Source organism: Podarcis pityusensis (genome assembly GCF_964106645.2).
Source record: "Podarcis pityusensis genome assembly, chromosome: 9".
NCBI lineage: Eukaryota > Metazoa > Chordata > Lepidosauria > Squamata > Lacertidae > Podarcis > Podarcis pityusensis.
Genome location: NC_138034.1, coordinates 54,529,401 through 54,545,176, shown reverse-complemented (window position 1 = coordinate 54,545,176; position 15,776 = coordinate 54,529,401). Strand labels below are relative to the sequence as shown.

At 42.0% G+C, this 15,776-nt stretch overlaps 1 long non-coding RNA gene across 1 annotated transcript; it reads right to left on the bottom strand.

Annotated features, from left to right (window-relative positions):
• Positions 1-546: 546 nt before the first annotated feature.
• LOC308485084 lies at positions 547-11,518 on the bottom strand. The gene is made up of 4 exons (XR_013990331.1): positions 11,485-11,518; positions 9,623-9,763; positions 7,643-7,743; positions 547-1,068 (listed from the first exon to the last, which is right to left on the bottom strand). It is a non-coding gene; the product is annotated as an uncharacterized lncRNA (long non-coding RNA).
• Between the last annotated feature and the right edge of the window lie 4,258 nt (positions 11,519-15,776).

The following is a 15,776-nucleotide window of genomic DNA, read 5'->3' as shown; positions in this document are numbered from 1 at the left end:
AGTACTTAACCTGAGGTACCACTGTACTTCCATTGTCAGAGGGCAGTATACCTCTGAATAGCAGTTGCTGAGAAGCTCAAGTGGAGAGGACACTGTTGCACTTAGGTCTTGCTTGCAGGCTTCCTATGGCATATGATTGACCAGTTTGAGAACTGAGTGCTGGACTATCTGGATTTTCTTACGTTAACCGCCACAATATGGTGCCTCCACATTTTGATCCACAACAGTTGGTTCAGAAGGATAGGTCAATAGTTCTGAAAATAGTTGAAAGGTCTTGGGCTGTGTTGTACTCCCCCTGGCTCTTTCCTAGTGAAACTCCCCCCTCAAGGTGACCAAGGTAGTTTTAGTCCCTAAACAGGGTTGTGCACCAGACCAAAATCACTCTAGATAATCCATTTCATTCAGGAATGTCTGGAGTTGAACAGCCAATATGACTAACGAAAGCGAGTACGTTCTGAAGAATTCATTGCCGGATGAAGAATTAACTAATTAATCATGGTGCCATGTTCTGTCTTCAGTTAAAAATTGGGCTGCCGGCAAAAGGAATGGATTTGATCTGAAGGATCTTTATTACTCATACATGAGTGGGAAAGAATTCAGAAAGTCATTTTGATTCCAAAAGATACAAAATGCATGCAAATCCAAGTTCTTCTGAGACACAGAAGCTTACAGTGAACATAACACAAGTATCCTTTTTGATGAACAGACGGTACTTAACAAAGATAAAGTGTCAATTGGCATCAGTCTGTTGATTTCAAGGGTGCTGTCAATCAGTTTTGTTCAAAGAGTGAGTGACACGCTGAGAGCATAAAGTGATCAATCTGAAGTCTTAGACATGATGTCATAGATCAGTTTCTACGGTTGCAGCATAAATGGTTTATAATCTGCCTCTAGTGAAATATTAAGATATCGTCTGTTACCTCTCAACAGAGCTTACAACTTTTATTTCCGCCCTTTGGGCTCCAACGTTCAGAAAGTCAGCACTTCAGACTTCCATCCAGTGGTTCCAGCCAAGTATCTATTGTTGAAAGCACTTGTGAGTGAGAAGAGGCAAAAGATCAAGGACTGCTGCCAAAGGAACAATAAATAAGTGAGATAACATCCACACAAATCGTGTCTCGGAAACCAAACAAAAGAAAATACTGGGCCTTAAAAACAGGTTAAAAGAGAATGGTGCAACACTCAGATACAAGGAAATGCCAAAGACAGGATGACCAGCTTGGGTCCAATAATATGTGAATTATAATATAATATTATCTGGTCATGTTTACCACAATAATCCATACGGGATCATAAGGATTGGGGTGGGGGGAGGCATGAGTGTGTGGTTTGCTCATCATACAATATTCTGCATACTTGTTAGAATGCATGCACTGAATTCAACTCCTGAGTAAACACCTTTACACACACCCCTACACACACACACCAGTATATATATACACCCCCCCCACACACCATATATGACTTAATCATAAGAAAAACAAAATGAAGTGGTGAATAACATCATGATTTGATACAAGCCAGAGGCTATGTTACATGCAGAGTAGACCTACTGAAATTAATGCACCAAAGTTGCAGTGTGATCCTAACTACAGTTCCAGCACCCGTTTCTTCTAACATAAGCATTTTGTACATGGTTTTGCCTAATGCGCACATTTTGGCAAATTATCTCCTTTAACATAATACACAGTGTTTGATTTTGAAGTGCATTTGTTTGCTTTGTTGTAAGCTGCTTTGAACATGTTTTTTTTTTGGTGTGTGTGTGGCAAAGCAGCATACAAATCACCAGTGTATTAATTTTTGTTTGCATTTCCCCCTGCTGTATCCATTTTTTGTGTGCAAAGTTTTGGATTGGATAAGTTCCTCACAAAATTGGGAGAAGTGTGAATTCCAAAGTATAGCTAGTTGCATTCTGGTTTACATATTAATTCAGGAAATGTGAGGTTTGCTGGCATCAAAATGCAACTTGAATTAGTTACTCTCCCATCCATACATGTCATTAACTCTAGAGCCAATCCAGTAGCATTTTCTAGCATGGCAACATTGACCCACAGCAAATTGTTGGTGGGACAATGTTGTAGACCAGCTTCTGGCATGATGGTGCTGGTCATGACTGTGCATTAGCAGTGTTTACATCCCATCTAACACACTTTCTTTTTTATTTATTTGCCAGCAGAGTCTCTCGTAGGATTAGGCAATTATTTCTGATTTTCGACAGCTCTGCAAGCAGAAATTGTGCCAGCATTCTGCCCTTGCACCCCCCACAACCCCATCATTTTTCATTAAGACAATTTAATCACACACACATTTAGCGTAGCTATTCTTAGCTGCCCTTTCACAGTCTTGGTGAAAAATCCATGGATGTTACGCATGAGCCAAGTATAAGTCAGCTGAACACTTTTAAATTGAAACCCATTTCCCCTGGAACACAAAGGCATTCCCCAACCCCATCCCACGTTGAAGATTATTTCCACTTTTTAACCACAGTCATTTTGGCTTAAAGGTTCTTTGGAAAAGATCCCCAGCCTTTTTATAGGGGTATCTGGGTGCTTAAAATGCCTGAAAATCAGGCCACTCATTGCCGTGGTTAAATGTGGGATGGGAAGCCAACTTTATTTTAACACTATGGTTTTAAGCAAACCTATATGGCTTTCTTTTTTGCAAGCAACCTTCCCAAAACGATTCAGCGGCTCAGATTTTGACATAACATAACTTTGTATAAACTCTGTACGGTGTGTTTATAGGAATAATGTTGCTTGTATAAATACAATTGGCAAGGAGGATGGGAAACAGAGAATGGCCTCTTTGGTGGCCCAAGAGACCCAGAACTGACCCGAACATTAGGTTGGTCTCAAGTGGCATTGAAGAGGGTGGCCCCCAAGATCTCTTGCACTGTCATAGAGGATGCTGGGAATGGGATGAAACTTTCTGGCCATCTGTGCCAGGGTGCGCGACCTTTCTCAGTCCGAGAGCTGCTTTCTCTGCTAGCCAGACTTCTGAGGGCCACATGCCATTTGTGGGTGGGACCAGAGGAAAAAGTGGGCAGCAGAACAAATGTGAATTTTACTTCTGTACAAGTAGGCTAGTTTCTGTGCCCTCTCACACCCTGATCTCTTCTCCAGCCAGGCAAGAAAACAGCACTATCAGAGTTCAAGGACAGATTCCAGGGAGGCATTGCAGGGGGTTAGACAAGATGAGTGTTTGACCCATCTTCCAACTCTACGATGCTGTTATTGTATGATTCTAAGGACAAAACCCAAAACAGAACAAAGCTCAAGGAGGGTACAAAGCAGGGCTGGTGAAGGGTATGGGCTGGGAGAAGCCCAAGGGCCAGGTAGAAAGAGATGGAGGGCCATTTGGCCCCTGGGCCTCAGTTTTCCCATCCCCGATGTACGCAGAGGAGTTCTGGAAGAGGAGGTGAATTTCGCCCTCTGTGCAATTCCAAAGTAAAGACGACTTAAAGGGCATCCATGAAAATGAGAGACATCTGGTATCCCTGTAACCGCCATGCAGCCACTATCAACAAACATGCAGCTTCCCCACACAGCAGAGGCTTTAGTTAAAATGTGGCAAGGAATATAAACAAACAGAGGATAATGGGATGGTAAAACTGTAAAAAAAATTCCACATAACTTCAGGATCAATTACCAGTGTCATCTTACTTGTTTCTGGGAGGTTGTGTGCCTCTCGGAAATGGTCCTCTCCTCCCACCTCCCCATTGTTCTTGGCACCTAGACACATCTAAATTAAAAGTAGCTGGTTGTTGTTTATCATACTGAAGATTGGGTATCCAAGTGCATTGACCATAAATCCTAATGAAACATTTTTAATGCTCAAGCCTGCATTTTCTGTATGGTTTGAATTACCCCATATTCCGTTTACTAGCTTTGGAGTGTTGTGGAGGCAACGAATGCTCCATTAATGGGCCATTCAGCACAGGCTATTTATCTCCAGAAAAACGTTGAGCACTTGCCTGTATGTGAAATGATGGAATTTTCCAATGTAATATTATTAGTGAGATGGCTTATTGGTCAACACACACAGAGAGAGCTTTTCATAGCATTCATTTAATATTTAAAACATGACCAGGCAATGTTTAGCTTTTGACAATCCTGTCATGGCCCCATGAGGTCTCTCAAGAGATCCGGGAGCTGATGGGCTAAAATGGGCTTCACCCTCCAAGCAAGGTGGAGTGCTTAAAAGCCTTTTTCATGCTGGTTAATCCCAAGTGGACCCAGTGCTAAAAGAACTTTCAAGCTCTCTGCCTTGCTTGGAGTTAACTTGTGCAATTTCAACTGGTCTGCCTTCAGCCATGTAAGGATGAAAGTGTGCAAGCTAAATGCATGGGCAGGGTCTAAATACTATTATTATTATTGCCTTCTCTGTCAAAATGACCTCCAAATGGTTTACAACAAAGGAAACGTATCAATAAGTGTAGGGATGTTGAAGAATTCTAACAAAAAAAAGAAATGGGAGTGCAAATTGCTGATACACACCTATTCATCCCATATCCAGAACATAAATTAATTCAGCAACTGTGATTTCATGGTTGTTGATGCATTCAGTCAGCAAAAGATACGTAATTGATTATTTCTCTCACCATCCCTTTGCATTGCATTTCCTTTGCACTGCAATGAATAGAGTGGAATAATGTAATGCAATGACAATTTAATTTATGTGATTAATTATGTGAATTACTTAAGTTATGTCATTTTGCCACAGTGAGACCTTCATTTTTGGTGGAAGACCAACTGCAGCAGCACTGGAACAATGCTGCATGAAATGAAAACAGGGAAACCCATTCAGATAGGTGGGGTACAAATAATAAAATTATTATTATTATAAAATGGAAAACAAGGCCTTCTTAGATACATAATGTTACAAAAAAATAGTGAAATCACAATGAAAAGCCAACAGTTAAGTAATAACAATGCAGAAATATTAGAGGGTGGAAAAAAAAGTGAAATCAAATGAAATATGGCCTTTGAAAACATGGGAAAACAAAGTCTTTAGTGTGTGGTACCTAGGAGCAGTACCTATTTATCTACTTGCACTTTGACGTGCTTTCAAACTGCTAGGTGGGCAGGAGCAGGGCCTGAGCAATGGGAGCTTACCCCGCCGTGGGGATTCGAACTGCCAACCTTCTCATCCGCAAGCCATAGGCTCTGTGGTTTAATCCACAGCGCCACCCATGCCCCTATACTACTATTGGTAGTTTTGTGCAAAAGTATAGCAGTAGTAACATTCCGGCCTGAAATTCTAAAAGCCAAACTGGTCATTTTTCTCTTCAAATGGACTTGTAAAGCCTGAGAAACATGCAAAAATGCTCCATTTTGTATGTGTGTTTTTATGAGGACAGCTCTAGGCTGTTTTAAAGTTTTTAAAGGAACCAAATGAAAATGGATCCATTTCTTTACAAGTGGTGGTTTAATCCTGCTGGTAATGTGGTTGTATTCCAAACGACTCTCCCAAGGGACAGGGAGGAGCCCAGCCAAATGTGTCTTGTGTTGAAAGGTTTACAAAGGAGAAACAGATCACATTCAGCAGGCTGATAAATGGCTTCATTTCCACAGCCAGAAGGAAGGCTATTTGTTTGGTTTGTTTGCTTTTGAGAAGCAGAAAGACCCGTGTCCTCCCCATTACCTCTCAATTGGGGCTCCCAAGGGAGAACTATTTCCCCATCAGTTCCGAAAGGTAACACACAGACACAAAAAACTTTCATCGTGAACCTCTGGATTCCATTATGGAGTTTTAAAAAAGATTTCTTTCAGTAATGATTTGATCCAAATGAAGTTAGCAGTTTGAACATGATGAAGGCCCTGATGATTTTGATGAAATGCAGGCCTATAAGAACATTAAGGCTGTGAGATTATTGCCATAATCTTAATAATGTCTTAATGACATTAAGACATCAGAGAGGCTGTGGCACCTTAAAGTCTGACAAATTTATTGCAGCGTGATCTTCAATAAGCCCAAGAAAGCTCATGTGGGAACAGATTTTTCTAGGCTGCAAGATATTCCAGGACTATTGAAGTGCACTGGAAATCCCTGATTTAAATCTCAGGCCAGTGGGTAGTCTTAAACAACTGAGGATGCCCAGGGCCAGCATCTTGTTCTGGGTGGAAGACAATTGCGTTTCCTCCTAAACAGTTTCTCCAAATGATGCCTCTTTTCTATATAACCAATGGGAAGGGATTTACTATGACTACATTTAGAGCTCACCTTTTCTCCAAGGAGCTTGAAGTGGTGCGTATGGTTCTCCCCCTCTCCCTTTTATCTTTACAACAATACAGAGAAGTAGATTAGGCTGGACCATAATGAAGGCTGATCGCCGAAGAATTGATGCTTTTGAATTCTGGTGCTGGAGGAGACTCTTGAGAGTCCCATGGACTGCAAGAAGATCAAACCGATCCATTCTTAAGGAAATCAGCCCTGAGGGCTCACTGGAAGGACAGATTGTGAAGCTGAGGCTCCAATACTTTGGCCACCTCATGAGAAGAGAAGACTCCCTGGAAAAGACCCTGATGTTGGGAAAGACTGAGGGCACAAGGAGAAGGGGACAACAAAGGACGAGATGGTTGGACAGTGTTCTTGAAGCTACTAACATGAGTTTGACCAAGCTGCGGGAGGCAGTGGAAGACAGGAGTGCCTGGCGTGCTCTGGTCCATGGAGTCACGAAGAGTCGGACACGACTAAACAACAACAACAAGATTAGGCTGAGAGACAGTGGTCACCCAGGTCACCCACTGAGCTTCATGGCGAAATGGAGATTGAACCTGGTCTCCCAGATCTTTGTACGGCACTCTAACCACGAAACTACATGGAATAAGTCAGGGGAAAGGCTGCGAATAAGGGGAGAAATTGCCCCCATTATTTAGCCCCCACACAGTCCCTAGATAGCCACTAGTAATGCCTTTTGAGCCTGTTGGGTTTCACCAGTCTCAGCTGTTATTTAGATTATTTCTATCCCACTTTTCAGTTGAGTGATTCTTAAGAACAGCTTACACACACACACACACACACACACACACACACACACACACACCAAACCCACACAACCTGGCACTCCTCAGCCTGTTGGCTGTTGAATAGGGCCGAAGTGTGATTTCCTTCATATCCACAGTCTCATAGTATCTAGCAATTGGAACAGAATGTTCTTTCTAGGGGTGGAGAAGCAAGATCCCTGCAGCAGATGGATGGGACCAGAGTCAGCTCCATGAAGCAAAGGGCGAGATGGGTCCCTCCCTCCATGTACAGAAACCAGCTGGAACAGGGCACTTAAATCTTACTTCAACACTTTGTTGATGGATGGAGCCAGAGTGTGCAAGGCAAAAGGCATAGCCCAGTGGTAGACCATTTGCTTTGCAGGTTCAATCGCAGGCACCTCCAGGTAGGTTTGGAACCCTAGAGAACCACTGGCAGTGAATGTGGGCAATATTGAGCCAGGTGAACCAATGCTCTGACTTGGTATAAGGCAATATCCTATATATTCTTATGTTCACTGTGGACAGACCAGCAGCTTCTGCTGTACTTGAGGGCAATGTGCTAACTTAGGGGGTGAAGGGCAGCTCATGTGGCACATACTGTCCTACCCACTCTGTGCTCCACAACATCTGCCTCAGGGGGCATCATCTCACTTTACCTGATGGTAGGGCCATTCTTAGATGGGGCCATCTTTCTTTCTTTCTTTCTTTCTTTCTTTCTTTCTTTCTTGAATTGATATGCTGCCCTATACCCGCAGGTCTCAAGGTGGTTCACAGAATAAAATCAGAATATAAAACCAGACAATACATAATCAAAATAAAATCAACAACAACCCAATAACAGCCCTCCCCCAACACATCTTAAAAGGGCATAGGATGTCAGTCAAATCAACCAAAGGCCTGGTTTAAAAGGAATGTTTTTCCTGGCACCTAAAGGTGTATAATGAAGGCACCAGGAGAACTTCCCTGGGGAGAGCATTCCACAGATGGGAAGCCACTGCAGAGAAGGCCCGTTCTCATGTTACTACCCTCTGGACCTCTGGAGGAGGAGGCACACGAAGAAGTGCCTCAGATGTTCTCAGGGTCTGGGTAGGTTCATATGGAAAGAGGCGGTCCTTGAGGTATTGCAGTCCTGAGCCGTTTCCCCTGGTCATTGTGTTCTTTCTGGGAAGTAGGGGGTACATATGGAAAATAGGACCAGAGTATGCTTCCCTTCAGTTTTGCAGTCCCAGAGAAACTGGCTGTCCTTTCTGGAAGGGATGGAGAGGGACACAAATGCAACCATGATGGCTGATCTATTCCTTGATCCAAGCTAGAAATTCAAAATGCTCTGAGCTAAGCACAAATTAGTGCACCCCAGAACTTGCTGTAAGTGGAAAGGAGAGCGGGAATTCTGGAAGAAGTAACAATAGTCTGTGTATACAGTGGTACCTCTGGTTAAGAACTTAATTTGTTCTGGGGGGTCCATTCTTAACCTGAAACTGTTCTTAACCTGAGGTACCACTTTAGCTAATGGAGCCTCCCACTGCTGCCACACCGCTATCGCAGGATTTCTGTTCTCATCCTGAGGTAAAGTTCTTAACCAGAGGTACTACTTCTGGGTTAGTGGAGTCTGTAACCTGAAGCGTCTGTAACCTGAAGCGTTTGTAACCCAAGGTACCACTGTAGCTGTATGTGAGGAAGAAACTCTAAAATAAAACTATGCATCTGCAAAACCTAGGCTGAATCTAGGTTCTTATTTCTAAGAGTTTTGTTGTTTTTGTTGGTAACTACTTCTTCGACTGAATTGCCCCTTCTCCATGATATTCTTCCTGAGAGACATCTCCATGGATGGAGTAAGGGGTTCTTAATCTTATGTAGTTAATATTCTGCAGTGTGAGTATGCTGTATTATATTGTCCAAAGAAAATATCCCAGCCAATAAGATTTGCACTCAAATTGTAGCTTTCAACCAATGAAAAAAGTGACAATCTTTTAATTTATTAAGGATGTGTGTTTAGAAAAATAAACTCACGGGTGCAATGAACTTATTAAATATTCACTGATATTTCCCCCCTTCCCCCAAAAATTTGTTGCAAGAGGGTTGAGGTTAGAGATGAGGAATCTTTAATATTTTCCCAAACCTTGTTTATATAAAGAGCAAAAAACAAAAGCATTACAAGATGAGAGCTAATTGCAAGTACAGTTGCAATCTCATGATATGCCTGGATAGATATCATAATACTTTGAAGAGGGAGAGAAAAATTTGGATGGGAGGGAAAGTGAGAGACATGATTTGTATTATGTTGTCTTCTTTTTTCTGTTTTGTATTAGACAAGGCTCTCAATATAAATTCTTCACAGTGGAAAAATGTGTCTCATGGGGATCTATTATATTATTGCATTTTTCTCTTTTGATGAAAAAAATGGTAATGATACGAAGAGGGAAATGTCAAGAAAAATTAGTCTAAATGCTTGATGCTCTAAAGCAAAATAGGAAACACATTTAGTGACATGTCGCTGCTCTTTGCCAGAGGCTTATCATACAGGTGAGCCAAAATATTGAAATATGATGGATAGCTTTTCTTTTGCACCTAAGTGTTCTGTCCTTTAGGATCTTTATCCCTCCTTCAGGTCTTGATTCAGAAAAGTCATCACAAACCTGCTTAAATCCAGATTGTTCTGAATCTATTTTGTCCCGCACTTGGGGCAGGGAATTCCTTGATGCTGGATGGCTGACCTTGGTGTGACCTTGACTTTCCCCAATGGTCCAAGAAGCAATGCTATCAGAAGGGTCACAGAACTGGTAGGGAATGAAGAAGAAAGTACAAGAATACTGAAGGTCTAAAGGGGTTGTATACCAGGGGATGGGGGTTGGGAACATGCTAGAGGTGGACAAGGCTAGCAGCAAAAGTGGTTGAACCAATGACTGTAAATGGTTATTTTTGCTTCTTGTTTTGTATGATAGGCACATTGCTACACTCCCTCTCTATCTTCTATTCAGGCAAGCAAGAGGCACTAGCAGAATTCAAGGCACAATCACTCAAGGAAGATGAAAATCAGGGGTGTTTACAAGTCCCACTGAGGTGTCATGGAGGCGGTGGGCAGACCATGAGGAGGAATCCCAGTGGGCTGGGATGGTGGTTTCTGAACTCCAATAGATGTCTGATCCTGGGGAGGGTCTCAGTAGGATAGACGGTGGTTGCCTGCCCCCCAGAGAGGCTCAGGCAAACTTTTAGAAGTGCCTCCTGTTACCTCCCTTGCAGACATGCCTCCTTAGTTTCTCCAGCTACACAGTTACAAAGTAGTGCATTTTTCCCTGTATAAGACGATGCTTTTTGCTAAAAAAAAAAAAAAAGGAAAAAATTGGGTGTCGTCTTATACACGGAGAATGAATGCAGAGGGGGGGACGTGCGATTAATGACAGCAGCAAGCAGGAGATTGGCAGCGGCGATTGGGCGGGTGATTGGTGGCTGCGGCAAGGCCTGCTGGCGATTGGCTGTAGCTGCGGCAATTGGGAGGCAATTGGCAGCTGTGGCGAGGCAAGCAGGCGATTGGTGGTTGTGGCAAGTGGGTAGGTGGGCTGCTGGTGGCGGCGGGCGGGCAGACAGTTGGCGACTGTGGCAAGGTGTGTGATCGGCAGTGGCTGTGGCAAGCGATCGGCAGTGGCAGGCAGGCGGGTGAGCGATTGGTGGAAGTGACCTCCCCCACCCCCAAAAGGTAAACAACTTAATTTCTTAATTTTGGGTTAAAAAAATAGGGGTCATCTTATACACAGAAAAATACAGTAATTTCTCCCTTTAGGCAGCAGGGAGTATATCTGGTGCTGGGATGGCACCCATCGCACCTCTGTTGCCTAGGACAAGGAGACACCAACATGAGTACACACAAACCTCACCTAGCCAGCCCACTAGAAGGTGTGCCCATTTGCTTACCAGTCTGGGGACTCCAGCTAAATGCTGGTCCTGACCTGTCCTCCCAGTAGTATTGCTTGTTGGCTCAGTGCCATAGCTCACACTTAGCTATGCCTCTGATGCCTCATGAAACTGCTAATCCTTGCAACTTGTGAGTTCCCTGATGTTGATGATGAAGAAGGTGATGGTGATTTTACCCCACCCATCTGACTGGGTTTCCCCAGCAACTCTGAGTGGCTTCCATGAGGAGGAGGCCCCGGCTGAGGTAGAGAATTCTGTATTATTATTATTATTATTATTATTATTATTATTATTAACCCACCCTTCAACCCAAGGTTCTAGGGTGGGTTACAACATTAAAACACAATTATGATTTTTTAAAATTTAAAAAATGGATAAAATCATAGTGTAACACAACCTAAGAAATGCTGAGTGCAGGACACGTAAGTCTAGGAACTGAGCAATGTACAGCAAGGTTTTGAGAAGCTATTTACTGGCCAAGCTCAGGTGGAAGACTTAGTGCAATCACACTACCAGATGTCAGTTTTGCAGAAATAAAAATCAAAAATCACACTCACCCATAGAGAGTGTGCAGACTTCCCAAACTGACCTGCAAAGCACTAGATGTCTTGAGCCAATTGTAGCTGGAACAACTGAGAATATAGATGTAGATATATATATATATGATGCAGGTATTGTGAAGTCATAGGTCAGAGCAGGTGAAACTGCCAGAGCACAGAGTGACGGCTGCGCTGGCCCTTCCAACCTTCTAAAACCATCTTCTCCACCAATGAATTCCTTGTTGCTGTCCCTTTTTAAATACTGCTGCTACTGCTGCTTGACAGTGAGAATGCATAAAATGCATGCGAATGGGGAGACAATATATTCCTGTGTGAAGGTGCTTACTGTGTGTGTGAATACAAGCCCATATTTTACACTCGTTTTAAATACTGTTGCTGTCCAATTGAAGTTGCCAGTTTGGTCCTGGACAAAATTGGTTCCCCCATCTCTGGCTGAACAAGAGCAACACATTGATTCATCTTTCCTTTGGGTGGCCTCATTTCACTTCACATGCAGAATATATTTTACGATTTCAGTTCACTGGTGCTTGCATGTAGTAATTGCAGGAATATTTCAGGCTAACAAATGGAAGGAAATTGGCTGTTGTCTCTAATTTAAAGTGAAATTGACAGGAAATACCTTATTTTAGGCTTAGAGGGTGCATACACATTTTCAGAAGGGAACTCTTAAAACCTTAATGTGAGCCACATTAAATAATAACTTATGAAATTAATCAGCTGCTTCCCATATGGTCTTCAAAATATTTTCCAATAAGGTAAATATGAGCAAACGTGATTTTTTGATTGAATAGATTATTTAATGTTTTCGTACTCTCTATCTTTCCAGAAAGTAAGATGGTTATCGGAACATAAAAAGGATTTTAATTCAAAGTGACTTTGCCAGGTTCAAATAACATCACTGGGGTTTGATATTCTGTTCAGAGATGTAAGATTTAGACCTATTTCCTTGCTTCGGCTGCAGTGAACGTGGTGGTGGTCGTGACTTCAAGAGGAGTTTGCCGTTAATAAAAACGAAGGGCTGGAGGGTTTGGGTTTTATTAAAAGCATAAGCCATAATGATCAATTTGGATAAATTAAGCTTCTGTAATTACTTGCAACTGATGCACTGCGAGGACCTTGAGGGCTCTGTTTTATCAGGAGCACAAAACTCAGTACTGAGCGCATTATGGAGCAATCTCTGCGCTTTCTCTGAGCTCTCCAGAGGGCCTACAGCTCAGTGACAAAGCAGATACTGAATCTCCAGCAACCTGCAGACAAAGAGCCCATAGAAAGCACTGCCAGTCTGAGTAAGCCAGACTGATTAGATGGACTATGGTCTGACCCACCATAAGCCAGTTTCATATGTTCATGAGGGTTGCTAGGGCTGCACTCCTCACCTTACTTTCCCGAAAGGAAGCTCCGCTGCATTCAACAAGAGTTATTTCTGAGTGGACGTGTGCTGTAATGCTGCTATTCTAACCCATGTACCTGGGAATCAGGACCATTGAATACAATGGGATTTACTCCTTAGAAACTGGTTGGATTGTTGCCTAAATCTAGTTTGCTGCCACCAAATTAGCTCCCAGTTCTCTCAGTTGTCTTCCCTTTTTAGTTATGGGCTACGTTCTCTTCAGATATAACTTGCAGCCCAAGCCCATATCGCTAATATTTGGGCCGACCCTGGGCTTACATTTCCTTGGACTGTGCCCTTCAAAAATGTCACGTGGACTCTGTGAGCTCTTCTTTATTTGCTTCAACATTTGGGACTACAGTATATCTCCAATGAGTCACAAAAACTGTTGCATCTATGTCAGTGTCTATAATTAACTAGACCCGATTTGCTAGAACTGAGGATCTAGTTAGGATAAATGAAGTGACTGTCTACCAAAATATGGAGAGAGTTGTCTGCTACCTTAGGTTCAATCTAATTTGAATACCCATATTTTTCTGTATATAAGACGTCCCCTACTTTTGGGTACCCCAAATTTAGAAAATGGGCATATGCACTATCCGTGTATAAGACGCCCCCAGATTTTTAACCTTCTTTTAAAGTAAAAAAACCCTAGTCTTCTACACGGAAAAGTATGGTGTGTGTGTACACACACACATACACCGCTAAATCACAAAGCATATACAACATTTAAAAGATAAAAGCTATACAACAAAACATAAAAAGTCAAAAACAAATTAAAAGCAGAAAAGCATTGAAAAGTTAAAAGCATGCATCAATAAACTATTGTTGGAAATGGACTCTTAATTGCCTGCATAGACTTGGTGGCATAAAAAAGTTTTTAGCAGGCACTTAAAAGATGAGCAGGGTATAAATATAGTATTATTATTATTGTTGTTAGTCCCCTAATGCATGGAGAATTCCATGTGAATAAAAGACCCCTGTAGATGAGAAAGTGGGAGGGTCAAGGCTGATGCACACAAGGGCAAATGCATACGGGGACATTGAGAGTAGGAGGTGCATGTGAGTCTCTGCTATCATCCCCCATTTTAACCATGGCACATTTTGGGCATATGTCTCAATTCTCTCAATAAGTTTCCCCATGATTTTTCAAGTGGCGGGGAAACGAAGAGCAAAAACAACCAGATGAAAAATGTTGCTTGAAAATAAATATTTTGCAAAGTTCTCTCTCTTTTTTTGACAATTGAGCTTTTATGCTTGTTCCGAACATATTTATGGAGCAGAGCCACTTGGGTGCAATCCCATCAAGACACAATGAATAGCAAGGAGGAAAAGCAACGTGTTGGCAAACAAATGGTTTTATGTCTAAAAGATGGGAGAGGGGGAGTTTGAGGAATAATTCGTTCAGGTGACCTTTCGCTGAGTTTTAGCAGAAAATTTATATGGTTAATACCAGCGTCTGTCCATTTCTTCATTTTGTGGAAGCCAGCAGTGGTTTTGTTTAAGAAAGACAGAGCAAAAGAACAAAAGCAGAGTTTGTGCTATAAAACGACAACTTTAATATGTTCCAGGACTGACTTTCACCAGAAACACTTAAGCTGGAGACAGATTGTCCTTTTGGAGAACGGGATTTCTTAATTTATTTAAAACTATGTATTTCTGCCTGATAACGGGCCTCTAGGGCAGCTGGCAATAAGTGAAAATGAATTTGTAACAACTCTTCATAGTATTCCTTGAAATGGCTGTGGTGACTTATGAAGGCTCTAGGGGATCGACAATGGGAAATTTATTTATTTAATGATAGCAATTGTGCCCCACTTGTCAACTGAAGGGAGAAAAAGCTGTCAAACTGTCTTACAAAGAGCAATAATAAGACAGTCTATGTGAGATTCGGCATCACACCAGATGATGTTTCCTTTCCCTCCATATGAGAGAAAGGGGAAGTCCCATTTTCCCAATGACTCTGGCATTGGCATCTGGCTCCAGTAACTACTTGAAATGAAAGCAACACCAGCCATTTTTTAGGCATCATGATCACTCACCATTAAATCACAGCCAGATCCTAGTTTATAATCTGCAAGTAAACCACAGTTTCCAAGTTCAGATGTCACAGGAAACTGTGGTTTGATAAGTGAGGATCAAAACACTTGAGCCAGGTAGTGAGGGAAGAAGAAGTCCAACAACTTTGACTCATGTTATTCTCAGGCTCATAAAACCATGATTTTATCAGCCTAAGATTGTTATATATGAACTGGGCCTATTTGAAAACAAAAAGACCCTGGAGTACCACAGGTGTTAAAGTATCAGTGGCACACTGAGCAATGGACAACCTTCTAGGATGGGTATAACTTTCCACTACTCATGATTATTTATTTTTATTTTATTTATTCATCAAATTTATTTACATTCTGTAAAAGCAGTCCCTCCCCCACAAAAAAAATATCATGATACTTCAGTATCCAGCCCTGAAAACATCATTGTAAAACTGAAGCATGCATCATATCTCAAGAGAACAAAATGCAAATGTGACTCAAGTTTACTCAGGAGGAGTTACTTGATATGGCAACTGTTACATGGACTGTGAGATAAGCTACTTCCATAACAAAAAAAGCACCATTTTTCATATTGGCTCCAAAAGCCCCAGGAACAACGCTAAAGATTTGCAGGAAATGCAGAGTCATGAACACCAGGTGCTGTTGCTCTTCCCCAAGTGATTCTCTCAGAACAATTTGCTCTATGCAAGCAATACTACATATTCCCACTCCATCTCCAAACGACCAGGGGGAACCAAAAGAAGAGGAACCACATACTGTAATCGGATTGCTTACTCTTCTGAGACTGGCCTCCTTAATTTGACATGTAAATTTAGCCCACCAAAACTGTAAAAGTGTATGTCTTTATTGATGAGTCAAGTTGTTGCAACTAGGTTCA